At 40.5% G+C, this 21,695-nt stretch overlaps 1 protein-coding gene across 1 annotated transcript in view; it reads right to left on the bottom strand.

Moving 5' to 3' along the window:
* USH2A (usherin) overlaps positions 1-21,695 on the bottom strand; it is a 568,735-nt gene that overhangs the window by 528,439 nt on the left and 18,601 nt on the right. The window lies entirely within an intron of this gene.

Below are 21,695 nucleotides of genomic sequence, written 5' to 3'. Positions count from 1 at the left end.
AAGCAAATGCAGAGTCAAGGTTATCACGCCATTCCCAATTTTACTTTAATGCCTAGGTATTTCTTCATTTTAAGATCAGGGCTTCACACACCATAATCCTATTAGTATTTTTCCTTGATGGGGAGGACATTTCAACACATCTTTCTCAGAGTACTGAGGGTATCCTTCCTTCACTGCACAGAACAGTAATTAAAATAATAATTACTACTTTTCACATTACATCCAAGGATCTTAAAGCACTTTATAAACATTAACTAATTATGTGACACGCTTGTGATATAGGTAGCATCCTCCTTTTAAAGATGCGTAAAGAGAGGCCCAGTGAATGTAAATAGCCAATGGTCAAAACACAAAGTGGTATAGGTAGTACGTAGATTTCAAGAGTCCTTTGTGCTAACCATGAGAAAACCCTGAATTTAAAACTATGATTTTTTTTTTTTTACCATCTACAATTTAAAGTGAACAGAAGTTGTGTTAGGGTTGTATGGAAAAAATAGGTCTGACAAGAATACAAGAGCACAGAGATGCCTAACTGGGCATTCTTGGGGATCAAACCCAGACCCGAGCCAGAATCTGGTACACAGTTTAAAAAGTTTACTTTATTGTAGGGCTGTCAATTAATTGCAGTTAACTCACGCAATTAACTCAAAAAATTAATCACGATTAAAAAATTTAACCGTGATTAATCACAGTTTTAATTGTACTGTTAAACAAGAGAATACCAATTGAAATTTATTAAATATTTTGGATGTTTTTCTACATTTTCATATATATCTTGTATTCTGTGTTGTAACTAAAATCAAAGTGTTTATTTTGGTTACAAATATTTGCACTGTAAAAATGATAAACCGAAGAAATAGAGTTTTTCAATTCACCTCATAGAAGTACTGTAGTGTAATCTCTTTGTCTTGAAAGTGCAACTTACAAATGTAGATTTTTGTTATATAACTGCACTCAAAAACAAAACAATGTCAAACTTCAGAGCCTACAAGTCCACTCAGACCTACTTCTTGTTCAGCCAATCACTAAGACAAATAAGTTTGTTTACATTTACAGGAGATAATGTTGTCCTCTTCTTATTTACAATGTCACCAGAAAGTGAGAACAGGCATTTGCATGGCACTTTTGTAGCCAGCACTGCAAGGTATTTACATGCTAGATATGCTAAATATTCATATGTCCCTTCATGCTTCAGCCACCATTCCAGAGGACATGCTTCCATACTGATGATGCTCATTTAAAAAATAATGCATTAATTAAATTTGTGACTCAACTCCCTGGGGGAGAATTGTACGTCCCCTGCTCTGTTTTACCCACATTCTGCCATATATTTCGTGTTATGGCAGTCTTGGATGATGACCCAGCACATGCTGTTGGTTTTAAGAACACTTTCACTGCAAAATTGATTAAATGCAAAGAAGGTACCAATGTGAGATTTGTAAAGATAGGTACAGCACTGGACCCAAGATTTAAGACTCTGAAGTGCCTTCCAAAATCTGAGAGGGAGGAGGTAGGGAGAATGCTTTTAGAAGTCTTAAAAGAGCAATACTCCAATGTGAAACTACAGAACCCAAACCACCAAAAAAGGCAAAATTTGTGTGGCATCTGACTCAGATGATGAAAATGAACATGCATCGGTCCACACTGCTTTGGATGGTTTTTGAGCAGAACCCATCATCAGAATGGATGTATGTCCCCTGGAATGGTGGTTGAAGCATAAAGGGACACGAGAATCTTTAGCGCATCTGGCACGTGAATATCTTGCAACGCCGGCTCCAACAGTGCCATAAGAACGCCTGTTCTCACTTTCAGGTGACATTGTAAACAAGAAGTGGGCGGTATTATCTCCTGCAAATGTAAACAAACTTGTTGGTCTGAGAGACCGGCTGAATAAGAAGTAGGACTGAGTGGACTTGCAAGCTCTAAAATTTTACATTGTTCTATTTTTGAATGCAGTTATTTTGTACATGAAAGTTCAACTTTCACAGTAAGGAGACTGTACTACAGTACTTGTATTAGGTGAATTGAAAAACACTATTTCTTTTGTCTTTTTACAGTGCAAACACTTGTAATAAAAAATAAATATAAAGTGAGCACTGTACACTGTGTATTCTGGGTTGTAACTGAAATTAATGTATTTGAAAAAGTGGAAAACATCCAAAAATATTTAAATAAATGGTATTCTATTATTGTTTAACAGTGCGATTAATCGCACGATTAATTGCTGTCAATTTTTTTTAATTGCACGATTAATCACGATTAATTTTTTAATCGCTTGACAGCTCTACTTTATTAATAAATGAAGCATTGCAAACAGTTCCCTTTAATTTATAGAGCTGAGTGAATAATTTGGAACAAATACTTTACTAGATTAAATTAGCCTTCTTTTTCTGTTCACGGAATATCTATGAGCAGATCACAATTTCCTCAATTAACTAACTTTTTGCCTTTTACTCCAAAGACTAATCACAAACAGTTTGCTGATAGTATACAATACTCAACATTCAGAACTCAAGCTGTGTTGCTTAATTGCAACTGGTTGTGTGTCATAGAGGCTTGCAACCTTTTCTTTTCTGAGGCACACAAAATTTTGCCAAGTTTTCAGTCCTAGAAAATTGAGATTTCTGTCAGATTTAGAGGCTGAGTGCAGAGTTTAAATTTAAAGTCTCTCTTACCACTTTCATACAAAGTAATTATGTGTGCATGAATAAAGTTACATTTAGGAATAAATGTTTGCATGACTGGAGCCCAATCCTTGTTGTAAAGTATATGGTTAGACACTGGTCTCCCTTGCTAGAGTGTCTCTGTGCCTGGGATATAGCAAAGTGTTTGGGGAAAGTTAGCCCTCTTGATGTGTCAAATAGTATCCCATAAAATATATGATAACATAAAATATACCAAATGCACTGATTTACTGTCATTCTTCTGTCATCACCATAGTGATTTTACATTAAGTGTATGCATGTGACCGTGGGGATTCACCAAGCATATGGTCAGTCCATTGTTTGGATCACTTCCTGGGCTATTTAAAAGTTGCTTACCACAAATAATCATGCATACAGGTTTGAAATGTGGGGCCAAATTTGGAGATGAGGTGGTGGCATCAGGCAGTCTGTTATGACTCCTTGATTCTCTGCCAGGCTCTGAGCACAAGTTAGGGCAGTCTGGGGGCTTCTCTAATTTGCACCATCTAATATGGACCACAAAGGACCATCCACCAGCTTAGTATGGCAAAGCAAGCACAATACATTCAAACAGGCCTTTGACATTCTTCCAACCCCTGATATGCCCCTTTCATCAGTGGCTGCAAGGAGCACTGGCTACACCTGCTCTGTACCCACTGGAGATTCCCCTACAATAGGGGATGTCCATGGAGACAGTCTTTACTCCAGGTAGTGATTTCTGCAAGCATTCTTTTTCTTGCCAATTCATGTTAAATTTGAGTTAATATTCACAGATTTATTTAGTGGCAGTCTCCCAGTCCTAGTAATTCTGAGGACACTGAGCTTCTTTCTGTTAGGACTGTTCTGAATTAGAGTATAAGTTACATGAAATTAGAAAGAACTTATCATACACAGCTGGCTTCTAGGTGTTGATTTTATGGAATTCAAAAATTTCATGTGAAAAATAAGGACAGACAGACACGCGGGAAAGGAAACCAAATACCAGTTTCATTGTCTTATAGCCATATTTCCCTAACTTAAATAAATATATTAAATGCAACTCATTCAAAATGTTCAAACTCACCCTGATAGCTCACTGCATTAATAAATACAATGAATAAACTTTATTGAAAAACCTTCTTGTTTACTTATGTGAGTGATTTATTCACAAGAACATTCAAAGCAGGAATTATCAGATTTTAACTGTATTTAGTTTGTGTGAGGTTTATTTCAAATGACGGTTTGGAGAGGGTCAGATTTCAAAACATTATTTTGTTGTTTCCATATTATGGAATGTTATTTCCATTTTGAAGAAACAGGTAATCATGAACTTAAATGGATGCCTGGTGAATCGTCTCTACTGATAGAGGCTAAGAGAAGCTAGAGTGCTCTAGTCTGCCTTGATATCCACTCTAATCAAATCAAATAGGGCTGGAATAATTGCATCCTTAAGAACAAGGAGTGTGTGAGGACAAACAAAAGGCTTATGAGCCAACGTAATTTGGTGCAAAAGGAAGGCGAGACCCTGAAAAATTCATTTTGAAAATCAGAGAATGAGCTTTCAGAATGCTATTCCACCAACAAAAGATTTCAAATTCTGACCAAGATAAACAGCCACAGTTATCTATAAATCTGAGCTTGAGCGATTATCATCGGTGCTTCAGGCACTATGATTCTATTAGTATTTTAAGAAAGAAAATGTGAAATTAATAGAAAATTGATTTTATGGAGAAAATTTATTTCCCTTAAATTATACTTTAAAATAAATATATGTGCTGAATTTTATTATTGTTATTTCCAGATGCAGTCAATATTTCCCAAATTTAGACAAGATTTATTGCCCTTCCACTGAAAAAAAATCGGAAGGTTATCATCATAATTACTAGGCATCGAGATTTGTTCAAAAAGTTCTCGCGTATGGGTTTCCCCACTCTAACCACGCCACTTTCATTTTAAGTTAGCTTTCTGTGTGGACACATCCATGACCCAAACGCAGGAAGATCTTATTTAATACAAAGCCTTTAAACAGCCAATGCCCTGTATGTCAGAGAGCGTGTGTGCGCGCACGCGTGTGAGGTGGTTGAATTGCGGTGCGGGGGGGAGGTTGCATCACATTTTTTTACAGCCTTTTACTGTCATTTGGTGTTTGACTGTTATCATTATAAAAGATACAGGCTTTTCTGCTTTGTTATTTGTAGCATTATCTCATGTTTTACAACATCTTTGCACAACATGCAGGCGCATGAAATATAACTAGTGAAAAGTTCTCAGTGGTATTAATGCATAAAAAAGAATGTGGTTCCATCTCTACTGTCTTTACCCAGCCAAAAGCTGATGAACAGCCAATTTTCCTTTATCACATTAGCACAGCCATGAGGGAAACACATTTGTTCTAGTCAGCTACACTAAAGATACTATTACCAATCTAACATATACATGTTTTATATCAGCAGTATTCTCAGAGTATGAGGGAGCCAACAATATATTAACACGAGCATGACAGTTTATTTAAGAAAAGAAAATTGTCTCTGTAGAGGGACAGAACTTAGAAATGTATGGCTAAAGCTCAGTGTCACTGGTCTAATAAAGGTAATAATTCTTAAGCTTTCTTTATAGCAGGTAACACTCCTGTGACAGCTCTGTCATATCATTCAAATAAAAATGTTGTCTTTTTACAAGTTTAAGTGCACCTTTATTTTGAGGCAGATATGAAGCATGTTTTTGATTTTCTGTTTTCATGGTAATAACATCTGTACTTGGGGGTGAATAGGCCAGTTCTCAGCTCCATCAGCTCATTACAAATTTACTATCTCAATTCTTATAGGACCCAATTCTGCCACATTTATTCTGTCCTGAGTAGTACCTTATTCTACAAGTATTGCTATAGGAAATCAGTGGGACTATTGGCAGAATTAGACCTTAAATGACTAAATATTTTATATAGTAAAAATAGATTAATGCAATCTCAAATCTCTCTCCAGCTTTCCCACTCCCCCTGCTGCAACCTCTTTATATTAAATAGGATTTAGAATAGTTGGGTTTAATATAGCACATTCCCAAAGTAGCCCTAAGCACTTTACAGTGCTGAACTGGATATCAGTAGTGCAGTGACTGTGTACAGCTAAGGCAGCAGTCATTATGCATTTGGCAGTAGCTCAATGTGATGATCCCCCTGCTGGTTATTAAAGGGGGTATGAATACTTGACAGAGGAAGAAATTGTAGGAGGGGAACCATGGGTGGTATAAAAATATCCCAGTGGCTCGCCAGTGTAGGAGGAAGGGAATGTCTCCAAGTTTGGTGTCAATGTAAACTAAGCTGAAGAAGAAAGGTTGGCACTGAACTGACTGTTTGATGTGATTATTTAAAGTGTTCTCCCCAGGAGCATTAAATCACATACAAAACCCTGAAAATAAACTATCTATTTTTACTGTCAGATGCCCAGGAAAACAGGATTATCCCCCTATTCGCCTATCAATAAAGTTCTATGCAATCTTTAATTTCCCCCAAGAGAGCAGCAAGAGATGGAGTGATGAGTCACAGTGTGACCTCATGGTTTTACAGAGCATAGGACCAGAGACCTGTACTGCGAGAGTTCTAAACCCAGCTCTGACAACTGTCCCAATCTGTCAAATATTCACTAAAGCAGTTTACAGGTAGGTTGTGAGGAATAGTTAGTTACTGAGCTAGATTCACCTTGAAACTGTGCTGGCTTCTGCTAATGCAGAGCTTGATACAAAGACCAAAAAAAAAGGGGCAGTGGAAAATCCACTTAGCAGGAAGCTGTGGTGGTGCAAGGTGCCCAAAACCTCTCCTTTAGTGGAGGGCTTGTAATCAAACTGCACAGCCTCAGCAATGGGCTGAGAAGAGGGAAGGAGGAGGATCCTGGGAACTACAGGCCAGTCAGCCTCACTTCAGTCCCCGGAAAAATCATGGAGCAGGTCCTCAAAGAATCAATCCTGAAGCACTTACACGAGAGGAAAGTGATCAGGAACAGTCAGCATGGATTCACCAAGGGAAGGTCATGCCTGACTAATTTAATCGCCTTCTATGATGAGATTACTGGTTCTGTGGATGAAGGGAAAGCAGTGGATGCATTGTATCTTGACTTTAGCAAAGCTTTTGACACGGTCTCCCACAGTATTCTTGTCAGCAAGTTAAAGAAGTATGGGCTGGATGAATGCACTATAAGGTGGGTAGAAAGTTGGCTAGATTGTCGGGCTCAACGGGTAGTGATCAATGGCTCCATGTCTAGTTGGCAGCCGGTGTCAAGTGGAGTGCCCCAGGGGTCGGTCCTGGGGCCGGTTTTGTTCAATATCTTCATAAATGATCTGGAGGATGGTGTGGATTGCACTCTCAGCAAATTTGCGGATGATACTAAACTGGGAGGAGTGGTAGATACGCTGGAGGGCAGGGATAGGATACAGAGGGACCTAGACAAATTGGAGGATTGGGCCAAAAGAAATCTGATGAGGTTCAATAAGGACAAGTGCAGGGTCCTGCACTTAGGACGGAAGAACCCAATGCACAGCTACAGACTAGGGACCGAATGGCTAGGCAGCAGTTCTGCGGAAAAGGACCTAGGGGTGACAGTGGACGAGAAGCTGGATATGAGTCAGCAGTGTGCCCTTGTTGCCAAGAAGGCCAATGGCATTTTGGGATGTATAAGTAGGGGCATAGCGAGCAGATCGAGGGACGTGATCGTCCCCCTCTATTTGACATTGGTGAGGCCTCATCTGGAGTACTGTATCCAGTTTTGGGCCCCACACTACAAGAAGGATGTGGATAAATTGGAAAGAGTCCAGCGGAGGGCAACAAAAATTATTAGGGGTCTGGAACACATGACTTATGAGGAGAGGCTGAGGGAACTGGGATTGTTTAGTCTGCAGAAGAGAAGAATGAGGGGGGATTTGATAGCTGCTTTCAACTACCTGAGAGGTGGATCCAGAGAGGATCGTTCTAGACTATTCTCAGTGGTGGAAGAGGACAGGACAAGGAGTAATGGTCTCAAGTTGCAGTGGGGGAGGTTTAGGTTGGATATTAGGAAAAACTTTTTCACTAGGAGGGTGTTGAAACACTGGAATGCGTTGCCTAGGGAGGTGGTGGAATCTCCTTCCTTAGAAGTTTTTAAGGTCAGGCTTGACAAAGCCCTGGCTGGGATGATTTAATTGGGGATTGGTCCTGCTTTTGAGCAGGGGGTTGGACTAGATGACCTCCTGAGGTCCCTTCCAACCCTGATATTCTATGATTCTATGATTCTATGAGAAAATGAGGTGGTAGAAAATTTAAGTAGTGCAGCCATGTTCACACAGTGAGCCCGTCAGAACCCATAAGACAACCCAGATATCTTGACTCCAACCTAGACCATGCTGCTGGCCTTCCATGCATAAACCCAAGTCCTTATGTACCGGGAATTGAATCCACAAACTGTTGTCCCAGAGGTAACAATGCTGACTGAACTTCAAAGATATTAGAGTACTATATACATACAATAAGTAGCATATAATATTTTTATGTATGCATGCAAAGCTTTCAGTCACTCAAACTGAACTACTTTTACAAGAGGCAGGGAACTGTATTTTTGGCCTCCTCTACACAAGAAAATTGTATCCTTTTAACTAAATCTGTTTAGAAACTGGTTCAGTTAAATTAGCGTGTGTGTCTTGCGTGACCACTCTTATTTTGGTTTAGTTAAATCAGTACAATTTTCGTGTGTCGACAAGGCAGTATAGTAGAAATAAATCTCTGCCTTAGCACTCCCCACAGACAAACCCAACCATGAAATACCCTGATAAAATCTGAATGGGGGGGGAGGGGGAAGAGTCGAGAAGACAGGAAGAGGAAAGAAATCTGTAGGTTCCATTAAATAAAAAATTCCTTATATTATTTGTATTGCAGTAGAGCACAGACACTCCAGTCATAGACCAGGGCTCCATTCTGCAAGCAACTGTACAAACACAGATGGTTTCTGCCCCAAACAACTTATAGTCTATGTTTTATATGCTTTAAATAAGTACCTTCTTTACCATAAATACAATCAAAAAGCTACTATGTGTCCTATTAGAATTTTTGTCAGCTTCCTGCCCACTGCCAGAAGAAAAACTTACAAAAAGACCTGAAGAAGAGCTCTATAGAGCTTGAATGTTGGTGAAAGAGACAAACAGAAGTTGGTCCAATAAAAGACACCATCTCACCCACCTTGTCTCTAAATTAGGCTGTCGTGGGATAAGATGGAAGGTCATCTCATGGATCAGTAAGTGGTTAAAAGATAGGAAACAAAGGGTAGAAATAAATGGTCAGTTTTCGGAATGGAGAGAGGTAAATAGTGGTGTCCCCCAAGGGGTCTATATTGGGACCAGTACTATTCAACATATTCACAAATGATCTGGAAAAGGGGTAAACAGCAAGGTGGCAAAATTTGTAGAAGATACAAAACTACTCAAGATAGTTAAGTCCAAAGCAGACTCAAAGAGTAACAAAGGGATCTCACAAAACTGGGAGAATGGGCAACAAAATGGCAAATGAAAGTCAATATTGATAAATGCAAAGTAATGCACACTGGAAAACATAATCCCAGCTATTCACACAAAATTATGGGGTCTAAATTAACTGTTACCACTCAAGAAAGAGAACTTGGAGTCATTGTGGATAGTTCTCTGAAAACATCCACTCAATGAGCAGAGACAGTCAAAAAAGCAAACAAAATGTTGGGAATCATTAAGAAAGGAATAGATAAGACGACAGAAAATATATAGCCTCTATATAAATCCATGGTTCACCCACATCTTCAATACTGCATGCAGATGTGTTGCCCCATCTCAAAAAAGATATAGTGGAATTGGAAAAGACCCACAAAAGGGCAACAAAGATGATTACGGATATGGAACAGCTTCCGTATGAAGAGAGATTCATAATATTGGGATTTTTCAGCTTGGAAAAGAGATGACTAAATGGGGATATGATAGAGGTCTATAAAATCATGAGTGGTACAGAGAAAGTAAATAAGGAAGTGTTATTTACTCCTCCTCATAATACAAAAACAAGGGGCCACCAAATGAAATTAATAGGCAGCAGGTTTAAAACAAACAAAAGGAAGTATTTCTTCACAAAATGCACAGTCAACCTGTTGAACTCTTTGCCTGAGGATGTTGTGAAGGCCAAGTGTATAACAGCTTTCAAAAAAGAACTAGATAAATTCATGGAGGATAGGTCCATCAATGGCTATTAGCCAGGATGGGCAGGGATAGTGTCCCTAGCCTCTGTTTGTCAGAAACTGGGAATGGGTGACAGGAGATGGATCACTTAATAACCTGTTCTGTTCATTCCCTCAGGGGAACCTGGCATTGGCCACTGTCAGAAGACAGGGTACTGGGCTAGATGGACCTTTGGTCTGACCCAGTATGGTCATTCTTATGTTCTTATTTCTGATATTATAAAAGGAAACATTCCTTTTACTTGTTAAAAATACATTCTTTTTAATGTCTCACCACAGTTCCTAATTTCCATAGGACAGAATGTTAATTCTAATGTTTTACCTCATAGTCTTTTGCTCTAACAACTATACCATGTTGTCTGGTAAGATACAGGGGGAAACTAGAAGAAGGGCCTCTTCCCTGGCATATAGATCAGGAAAGAGGGCTTTTGCAATAGGTAGAACCTCTTACAAAGAGAGGAAAAAAATAAACCTTCCACTAGCCAGTCAGGCTAAATGACACCAAGCCTAATCAGTCAATTTACTGATGACTGCAGGTTCAACTTCAGTCTCCAACCCAGGATCAGCTACGCCCACCCAAGAAAGTCTCAGGTGACAGGGACAACATGACATTTGTAGAACCCAGTGAGGACTACTGGGAGGGGACACACCCATGTGCTATGGACAGCCACTGTCTCCAATCAGTAAGCACACCAGTAAACCGTGATATATGCGCAGGACCCTGGGGGTACTGCAACTGGCTTACTGCTATAGGGAAAAACAAGTTGCAAGCGCACCTGCTACCTTACTGTAAAGCAGTGAATGGAGCCATTATGAACATTAGATGTTTGCAAGGTGTAAAAATGAAAAATCTGTTTGTGTGTCAGATAAGAAAAGGAATCTAACACTTTCCCCTAATTTCAGACAAATTGGGAGCTGGGAGCATGTTGAGACACTCTCCAAATTAATTTAGTTCATCCATTAAATAGCTCCCAATTACGTAGTAGAAATTCCTCAGGACTAGCAATACTGTTAATAAGAAAATTGTGCACTCATATAAATTCCAAGGATTTCAAAGCAGATTACAAACAGTAATTAACTGAGCCATACAACACACCTGTGAGGTAAAAAATACGATTATACTCATGTTTCAGATGGGCAAACTGAGGCACATGATGGTTTAGGGCCAAATTCTCATCTCAGTTATGCTGATAAAAATCTTCAAGTCTATTGAAGTCAATCAAATTACTCTGGATTTACACTGGTGTTAGTGAAAGCAGAATTTGTCTCAGTGATTTGCTCAAGGTCATGCAGTTAATTGGTGGTAGTCACGTCTCCCAAACTACCAACTTTAAATCAGTAGACCATATTCCCTTACAATTGTTCCACATCATGTAATTTTGTATGTTTCTTCTAGTGGATATTTCCAATATATGGCCTTTTCCTGAACTTATATTCTTTGACTACGTAGTAAGCTTCCCCAACCCTCTTAGATGCATTGTGAACAATGTACACATCAGGAGCTCTCTCAATAAGCTCACTATACAGAAATGGACAGTGTATCAAGATATTTTTTCCAAGGTGATAAAACAGATTAAGGATATGACAAAAATGACAGACCTATGGCTTCCTTGAATACTTTAATAGAGACAACCAATCAGCAGCGGTCACTGATGACAACAGATAAAGAAGATATAATAGATGGAGGAGCAAATTAGTGATGGTGCTACAATAGTCTAAACTCGAGTGTAAATTTTTTTCACCTTCAGCAGGTCTAAATATGTTACTTTTGCCTACATGTAGGAAGATATACAACATATTTTATCATTAGGGGTTGATTCTGTCCTCTGATACACAGGTTCACATCACCCCGCCTTCTGGAAAAACAGCTACTGAGCACAGGCATAATAGTTAACAATAAAAGACACAGTAATGGACATTTACACTTCAAAAAATGAGAGAGATGTAGGTTATGTACTTAGATGTTTTCTTGCACAACTGCAATGGTTACAGATGGGGCATTTATTTACATTTTTTTTAGTATTTTGATCTTTCTAAAGCTGTGGGTGAATTCTGTACTCCTGAAAGCGAGAGGCCAAACGTCATTGGCATGAATAGGCAAACAGAGATCTGTCAATACATTCAATCCTAGTCTTCAAATCTCATGCTATTTTCCCTCTCATGAGTAGAGGCTACTGGTTGCATTGAATTGTGTCAGGCTACCAGTTTTATGAGATTAGACAGTAGAATGAGACCAGCAAACTCATTTTCACCTGTGACCAGGGCAATATTAGCCCAAGTACAGCCCACTGACCCTAAAATTTTGTGTTCCTCTTTGCATATTGACAACCCTTGGGTCCCAATGTGCCACTAAAGTGATGCATCTGGAGCAGCTGAGATCATTTTGTCACATGTCAACTCTTTCTTTTCACTGAGTTAGTCTCCTTCATTTACATATTTTCTGTAAAAAATATTCTTCCCTCTGTCCAAGGCTTTTTTCCCCCTCAATCTGCCTCCTTCTCATGCTTCTTATTTTTCCTTTCAGTATCAGTCACACACTCTTATTTTGTATTACTCATTTTTATTTCTTCTCTTAAGGTGCCCTTTTCCTTATAAGCAGGCTGCTTCTTCCTTCTCTACAGAAACACAGTGTGATAAGTTTGGCACTCAGTCCAGGGCCCACCAGGACTAATATCCCTTCTCCCAAACCTAAGCAGTCAGAAAGGGAAGGAAGAATATATCCTAATACTCTCTCAGCAAAGTAAACAGAATATAAACATCCAGCCTGGTTCCTTTCTTCTAGCTCCTTCAGCAGCTACAAAATGGTTACTCTAGACGTTCCAGAGTTGCAATAACCTCCACAGCCTCAATGCTGGGGTCCCAGACCTCTGGAACTCATTTGGATAGGATACCCACCCCTGAACAGCTCCATACCACCTCATCCTTCACACACCATCTTCCTTACCTGATCAAATCACGCCCAGAACTGACTGGCCCTATGCACAGTCTGCTTATACAGCCTCATGAGGTCTATTCACTCCTCACAACTGCATAATAATGGATTATATACTTAATGAGTTACAAACTCTAGTAAAGTGAAATGGTCAGGAACAAGTACAATATACCAGGGATGACGTTACAGCAGGATTTTTACGTACACCAAAATCTCTCAGTGCTCTCTTTCTGAAGCAAAGCATACAGCCCCATAGATGAAAGAGTAGAGTTGTTAATCTTTTGCTCTTTGCATTTTAATTTTTGAGTTGGAATGAAAATTGAGACAACACAGAGGGAACTTGGCAGATCTAACGCTTGGCAAGAGATAATTAATTTATGTAGCAAACATATGAGAACAAGACACACGTCACTTTTAACATAAAAGAGCCTCTCTGCATATGTCATGAGGAATTTGTCTGGGGCCTTGTTCTCAAACAGACAAAAAAGATGCAAATGCCATGTTAACAGAGGGGAAAATCAAAGAATGACGTCCAGGAAGACAAGCCAGCTCAGATAATTTATCTGCATAATATTTGACAGACCAATGACAACTTCTAAGCTAGTAACACAACTTGCTGGTGTGTCTGCTAAGGAGCCTGGTGCTCTTTCAGCTGGAAATCCTGTGTATCATAGCTTCAAATGCGTTTGTCTTTATAGACATCCAGTGAGAAAAGAGAACGAAAAATGCCACCTCATGAGGCTATTATAGGTTCTTTGAACGTTTCACATTGTTCCCAGATTGTCTGAACGTTATATTTTAAATATTAAAAATGCAAGAAATGTACATACATTAATGGTAGCCAAACTGAACACAAAGGTAGGAAAAGGATTTTGGCTCTTCAAAAAAGATTTCTGCAGTCCCGTATTTCCATATTGTAACCTTACAGTGTATCATTCACATTGCAAAAAGTAAAATGTACTCAATCTAAGCAGTCACAACACTTGATATATATAACAGGGCCCCCAAAACCTGGTACAAACTATGGTACGAGCCTGAAACACAAAAGAGCAGCCAAAACAAAAGAGAAAAATGGAAAAAAAAAGAAAAAAAAAGAAAATGAAGCCCAAAAGCCCATACAGTGTCTGTTAGATGGTGCCCTTTAATTCTTCTGGGCTCTCAGACTAAATGGAACAAAACTGGGGCCGAGTTCAGTTTCCATTGAAGCCAATGAGAGTTTTGCTACTGACTTCAAGAAGAACAAGGTCAGGATCCTTTGTTTTGTATTCCTTAATTTTCAGCTATTCACTAATTCTAGATATTTAAGTGAAATCAAGCCATGTTTGTACCAAATTGTCATCCATTTTCTGAGTCTAGTCCAAAATACAACGCAGATCTGTGTTCTCATTACCGCTTCCTGCCACTCTAATCTTAAGAAGAAAAAAGAAATCTTAAAGGAGGAAAGTCTGTATCCCTATTCTTTGCAGAGAAAGAGAAGTGGCACCTTTGAATGTCTATTCAATACGTTAAACAAATTATACTCAAACATAAAAAAAAATCCACCCTCCCATACGTGTAACGTGCGTGTGTATACACCAGGCGTGGCCAAACTGTTGCTTGTGAGCCGCATGCAGCTCTTTTACAGTTTGTGTGGTTCCCAGAACCCTCCATGCTCTCCCCCACAATTCTCCACTTACAAGGCTAGCCAGTGAGGAAACTCAGGGCTTCTGCCCTGCAGCGGGGGGGACGACGACTAGGGGCTTTTGCCCTGGAGTGGGATGGTGGAAGTAGGGGCTTCTGCACTGCAGGGAGGGGACTCTAAGGGCTTTAGCCCAGAGGGGAGGTGGGGGGGAGAGACGGGGCTATTGGGGCAGAAGCCCTGCACTCCAGCAGGTGCCGCCCCACAGGGCCAGTTGTGCATGTCTTGCAGTTCTTGAACATCTGAAGATTATTGTATGCGGCTCAGAGGATCAGTAAGTTTGGCCACTCCTGGTATATACCAGCCATATGTGTACATGTGTATATATAATCCCTTAATATTTTTATATATATGGTCCAATATCCAATCTTGCTGCAACATGCCAAGCACCCTCAACTCTTAATGAATTTGGAAGATTTCAGAACATCAGCATAGAATGCGTTTGTCTGCAGAACAGCTGTGCACTGAGGAAGTAAGTCCAAAAACCCTCACCTTTTACTTTAAACTTCTCTTTGTTTTCATTTTTATACTCCTTTCTTGCTTCTACTCTCCTTGTTACACTTTGGGTATATTTACACCTGGAGCTGGGAGCGTGACTCCCACCTCATACAGATATACTGGAGCAAGCTCTCCTTAAGCTAGCACACTAAATATAGTAGGGTAGCCGGGGTAGCATGGGCAGCAGAAAGCAGTACCATGGGCTAGCCATGCCGAGTACAAACCCACCTGATCCCCATAAGTCTATCCTTGGCACAGTTAGCCTGTGCCACTGCTCGCTGTGGCCTGTGCTACCCCAGCTACAGTTACTATTTTTAGCATGCTAGCTCAGTGAGAGCACGCACAAGTACGTCTACAAGAGTTGGGAATCACACCCATAACTCCAAGGAGAGATGTAGCCTCGGACAATTGCTTTTCAAGGAGCACCTAACAAAAATATCTTGATCAGATGGCTTCTGAAATTAAAATCCTTTAACTGGGAAAACGCACCTTTTAAAGATATTGAAATTGAATCATTACAACATTTGGTCCAGAGATAACAAGTGGACTGGCTAGAACTTAGCTGTGAATATATTTAAATGTGGACATACACAGGCAGTAGTAGGTAGGTAAAAATAGAATATGAAATAAACATTAGCCATCAACTATAAGCTCACTGTCAAGAGTACACCAAGGTTTCTAACCACAGAGTTCAGCTGAAGGTAACTATCTGTCAAATGTAATCTTTACAAGTGAATATGCTTAAGCTGGTGCTATGAATCAACCAAAATTGCTTTGGTCTTATTGACATTCAATTGCAAGAAGTTGCAGCTCATCCAGTCCAACAGACAGTCTGACAACACTAAGAGTGCTTCAGTGACAGAAAGCTTTAAATATAGATGCAACTATCATCACAATACACATGGAACTCTATGATCCTTCATACCATCTTCAGAAATTGGTCAGTCAGTCATCAACTGGCCATAGATGCCATATGACTGCATCATCATGTTCTGCCTTTGGCCAATTCCTGCATTTAACAAATCATTACAACTTCATAAAGGGATACAGATTTGACTGACAGCAAAAGACACTTGATCCCTTATCATTCTCCCCTTTACATTTTTCTCTCAATTCACCTCTCTTCTTTCTCACTAGAGTCTTCATTTTCCATTCCTATAAAACAAATGCCACCTTCCAACACATTTAAACTACATGCTTTGACTTGGATGAGCAGTTCAGAGACAGATCCTCAGCTGGTGCAAATAGGAATAGCTTCATTGACCTCAGGTTGGAGCTTTACTGATTTATAGCTGCTGTGGCTCTGGCCTTCAATATGTTAAATGCACTTTCTTCCTGACAGCTGTCATTTACATCTCAAAACAAAATGCCCAATAAGGTGTGTATGGGAGGGCAATATTGGAGGGGAGAGAGTCTTTCAAATCAGGTCCTATGTGGTGACCTGATCCATGTCCTTACTTTCCACAAAAGAAAGGCACACCAACTGCTATTCTCTAGATGTCCACAGGATCCTCTGCACTGAAACTACGGTTACCAACTATATATTCACACAAAACTGAACACCCTTGCCCCGCCCCCTACCCTGCCCCAGACCTCCTCCAAGGTCCCGCCCCTCACTCACTCCATTTGCCCTCCCTCTGTCACTCACTCTCCCCACCCTCACTCACTCACTCATTTTCACGGGGCTGGCTCAGTGGGTTGAGGGCTCCGGCTGGGGGTACGGGCTCTGGGGTGGGGCCAAGGATGAGTGGTTTGGAGTGTAAGAGGGGGCTCCGGACTGGAGATTAGGGGTTCGGAGTGCAGGGGTGAGGGCTCCGGCTGGCAGTGCTTCAGGCTGGGGCAGGGGGTTGGGGTGCGGGGGTGAGGGCTCCAGCTGGCAGTGCAGGCTCTGGAGCTAGGGATGAGGGGTTTGGGGTGTAAGAGAGTGCTCTGGGCTGGGACTGAGGGGTTTGGAGGGCAGGAAATGGATCAGGGCTGGGACACGGGGTTGGGGCACCAGGATGGGGGTGGTGAGAGCTCTGGCTGGGGGTGCAGGCTCTGGGGTGGGGCCGGGGATGAGGGGTTTGGGGTGCAGGAGGAGGCTGGGACTGAGAGATCAAGGGCAGGAGAGGGATCTGGGCTGGGGCAGAGGGTTGGGGTGCAAGAGGGGATGCAGGCTCCAGGCAATGCTTACCTCAAGCAGCTCCCAGAAACAGCAGCATGTCCCCCCTCTGGCTCCTATGCAGAGCCGTGGCCAGGTGGCTCTGTGCACTGCCCAGTCCGCAGGCACAGCTCCCATTGGCCGCGATTCCTGGCCAATGGGAGCTGCGGAGCTGGCATTTGGGGTGGAGGCAGTGCATGGAGCTTCTTGGCTGCCCCTACACCTAGGAGCCGGAGGGGGGACATGCTTCTGCTTCCGGGAGCCACGCAGAGCCAAGGCAGACAAGGAGCCCCACTGCGCTGCCAACCAGACTTTTAACAGCCCATTCAGCAGGGCTGACCCAAACCGCCAGGGTCCCTTTTCGACCCTTCCCTTCCCTTTCTAGTCGAAAACCGGACTGGGAACCCTAACTGAAACAAATCCTTTGACAACAGTGCCAGCTGTTCCAATCCATGACAGCCATATTTTTTCAAAAAATTGCATATAGCCACACAAACGACAGGAAGTGTTAGATCAATCTATCTGCCTTGAGCTGCTCCTACATCTACATTCTTCCCCTCAGCATTCAGTGGAATGGGCCTATTCCTCTAAGATGCAACCATGTTAAAAGGCTTCAGGGGTACCACAAACACATGAGACCCGCAGCCATGTTGAGGAGGACACTAAAATGTTTTGGAGGAAGCAGAGACATGCCCTCATTCTCACTTCCCTCAATGGTAGTGCCTACATTCCGAGTAACTGCAGGACTAAAAAAAAGTACTGGAAAATAGTCAGGGGCTTGAGGAACAAACCTCATCGGGGACCAGAATGACAGAACTGTCATAAAACAAAAGGGCTGGGAAAGATAAAGGGAAAAGAGGAGGACTGATAAAGAACAGTGAAGGAAGGGAGAAGCACAGGGTCAGGAGGGGCAAGTTGTCTCTTTGCCTTTCCTTCTTTTGCCTCAGGCCCATATCAGCCTTTCGCTTTTTTGACTTAACTGGGATGAATTTTAATTTCAGCCTCTCTACGTGTTTTGTACAATGTATACTTTCCTTTCCTGTGGAGTGGATTTCCCATTCATCACAAGATTTCAGGCAAAAATCCCAGGAGCATTTTGCTTTCCTTCAAAGTTAGCTTTGCTAAAATCAATGACTTTGGGGCTGCTTCCTTTATCTAGTATATACCCTCAAGAGCATTTCAAATCTAGTGATTTTTGTGATCAGTTGATCCTGCCTGTTCTTCATCTCCATTTGTACATTCATATTTATATTCTCTCCCAGAATAATATTCAGAATACTCTGGCTGTATAGTCTGTCTAAGAAACTGCATAAAGGCAGCAATCTTGTATTTGCACTGGAACCATGCTATCCATTGTAGTTTTAACATAGAGATCAGTTGGGATACTTCCTAACAACTTCACCCCAGATTCCCCCTTTTCCCAAATGATCAAAAGCTCGCTCTTTTTAGGGGCCTATTATATGCTGGAAATAAACATTTCCTGATTTATTTTTTCTGGCTACTTGGAGGTCTATTACAACTACCTTGTATTGTCCTTAACTTCTATACAAACCATCTCTGTTGAGTCAGTCAAAATATTTATGATTTTTTTCCTCCGAAGACTCAGTGTCATCCCTCACCAATATTACTACCTCTTTTCCAGATTCATATTAGCTCTTCCCTCACTAAAACTCTGTATCTTGGTATTTTAAATCCCCCTTCATTTTCCTGGTTGTCTCTCTTCTTCCAGTAATATCTTTCTTATCCTTGAAAACATGTCACTCCAATTCAGCAGTCTTATTACATATGCTCCTAGCGTTTGTATAAAAGATATTTAGCTTTTCTCTTTTCCCTCCTTTACTTTTCTTTCTCACTATCTCCTACAATGTTAATCCCTTCTCAACGGGAAATGGTTTTCCTTCAATCCAAGTCTTCTTTTTGTGCATAGTGCCACTAGTTCAGCTTGAATCCCCCAAAGAACCATGTAAATTAAAAGAAAAGAAGGGGCCAACAATGGAACCCTGGTGTGCTCCTGAAGCAATTAACTTGGTGTGCAAGAACAAGCCATGTATTAATACATATTTAACCTCAGACTGTGAGATGAGAAGGGAACCAGAACATGGTGTTGCCCTGAAGGTATTTCAGGGACTACAGACAACCTAATAGTGACCTTCTGAATAACTCTCTCAAAACGCTTTAATGTCAAGTAGCACTTAGCAGAAGAATGATCCAAAATAACAATCAAGTGTACCATTATTTACTTGGACAACGGTAATCTTATTGTTGTGAGAAGGTCTAAAATCTGACTGAAATCACATATCTGATTACCTGACCAACTAGCCAGTGGATGACAGATTAGGAAGAGAGGAAACTTATGAAACAGGTCTGTATTTTGATAAAGAATTAGTATTTTATCAGCAAAGATTGACTATTGTTTTAAAATTTTTAAAAGAGCATCTGTCAAATCAGAGCTGAATTGACCCCTATGCTCTATAGGCAAGAATTGCAAGTAAGAGTCTGAAAATGTCACTTAATCCTTTACTGGTGTGTAGATAAGCCTATTAGTATGAAACAAGATTAAAATTGTTAATTGTAGTTCAGTTGCATTCCACCCCAAAACAGCATTGTGGCAATAAAAATATTCTTTATTACCTCGGTTAGTAGTGCTCTGTTATGCTATTAAGATGCCTCAGGAGAGAACAAACCATAAACTTTGTGCGGGGGGTGGGGGGGATGTAAGCTCAAATTGTAAACAAACATTCTGAAAAACTTTAAATAATTAACGAATAAGCTTTTCTCGAACTACTATTTTAGCAGCCTTTGCTCTTTCCAAATGCAACTGTAGAAAAGCAAGTAACTTGTGCTGCTAATGAGTTCCAAACAATGAAACATAAGAGGATCCTAGTAATCAGATCTGAAAATAGATGGAGAACCATTGCTTTCTTGCCGCATAATAACTCTATTTTTCCCAAGTCACAGAACAAATCAGATCCAAGCACCAATGATCACTATAGTAACATGAAAAGAGACAAGTATTAAGGATTCAACAAGCTGCCTTTTAGAAGCTAAAACAGCTACATAAAATAGACTTGCCAAAATTAATTGAAACAAAAAGCTCTGGAAGTACATTTGAGATAATCTCATAAGATTGCATTTTTTTCTTTTTTTTTAATCTGTTTAAAATACAGTGCTACCACTGATTCTGATTTTTGTCCCTGAACTATCTGTAATCATGTAAATGAGTAATAAGGTGTAGATGTCAAATGTAATGTTGGTTTTAAATAAAGTCTCTGTATTTTATCAGTCAAAGAATAAGTAACAACTTGCATAGATGAAGGAAGTGAACAGCTATCAGTAGGCAATGATTAATACATATGACATTAACGACTATAGACCTATTTCTAGTCATCTGATCAGGACATAGTCAATATGTGAGCAATTTTGTGCTATTTAGGCACTGTCCAGTGCTGAACACGGTGCAGCACTACACTGACTAGAGGGAATTCTGAGCAGAATTCTGGGTCAGAAGGCATCGTCTCCCTCAGCTCCCCAATATGAAGGGGGAATATGCAGACAACTATCTGGTGCTTCTGGCCAGCTCAATGGATGCAGGAAGATGGAGAAGAGACGAGGGACCTGCCCTTGAGTGCCCCTCTACCCACACTGAACATCCAGGCAATGGCCAGGCACTATCTAGCAGCATAACCAGAAAATCATCTTCTCCTACTGCTTGAACTACACCACTCCTCTATTTACAGCTTTCCATTGTATTCTGCAACAAGATCAAGTCTTTCCTCATTCTAAAAGCGATAAACAATTCTGCTTTCAATTCATGTTTCTCCCCCTCTTATTCTGTCCCCTGCACCAATGCCTAACTGTTCCCATCTTGCCTTCTCTCAGACTCAGCTTCCTCCACAGAGTTTCCCAGCTTCAAACTGAATTATTCACGCTGGGCACAGAAGAGAAGATTTTTGCCTGGGCGAGAGAATTACACACCCTTTTTTGAATACTACCACCTGAACATACACATTTTGTATTTTATATGCACAAAACCTATTTAGACAATGGATGGGATCTGCATATGTACTTTCTATTGCTCTACAAATGCTGTATGCAGAGGTGATAGCACTCAAAACATGAATGCAGAAGTATTTGCAGACAGAAAATTGCACATGTAGAAATGGAGGCTGGATTAAGGACAATTGGAAAATCTGGTCTTTAATTTCTTGATCTGATTTTTGGCTTTTCTTTCACAAAAAAACCTGAAATTATTCAATAATTCATTAAAAAAAAGGAAATCAAAGCCTGCTCTAAACATTTCACTACATTTCTGAAGCTTCCAGTTAAATTTCAACACAAGGTTTCAGGTACTAACTCAGGACAATTTTGATGTTTTGTTACTAATACTGACATCAGATATACTCAGATATTTTGTAACTCTCACAGTTTGCTCCCTAGAGAGCCTCAGGGAATACAGCATGTCTACCAATTGGAAAAGCACTCATATAGCTGTATAAACATATTTTATGTCACTGCAATCAATAGATAACTGGGAAGAGGTTTATCAAGGTACGTACATGGACATGCACTCAAC

Source organism: Eretmochelys imbricata, chromosome 3 (assembly GCF_965152235.1).
Source record: "Eretmochelys imbricata isolate rEreImb1 chromosome 3, rEreImb1.hap1, whole genome shotgun sequence".
Classification (NCBI taxonomy): Eukaryota; Metazoa; Chordata; order Testudines; family Cheloniidae; genus Eretmochelys; species Eretmochelys imbricata.
Note: the sequence above shows the minus strand (reverse complement) of the source record. Positions and strands in the feature narration are given on the sequence as shown.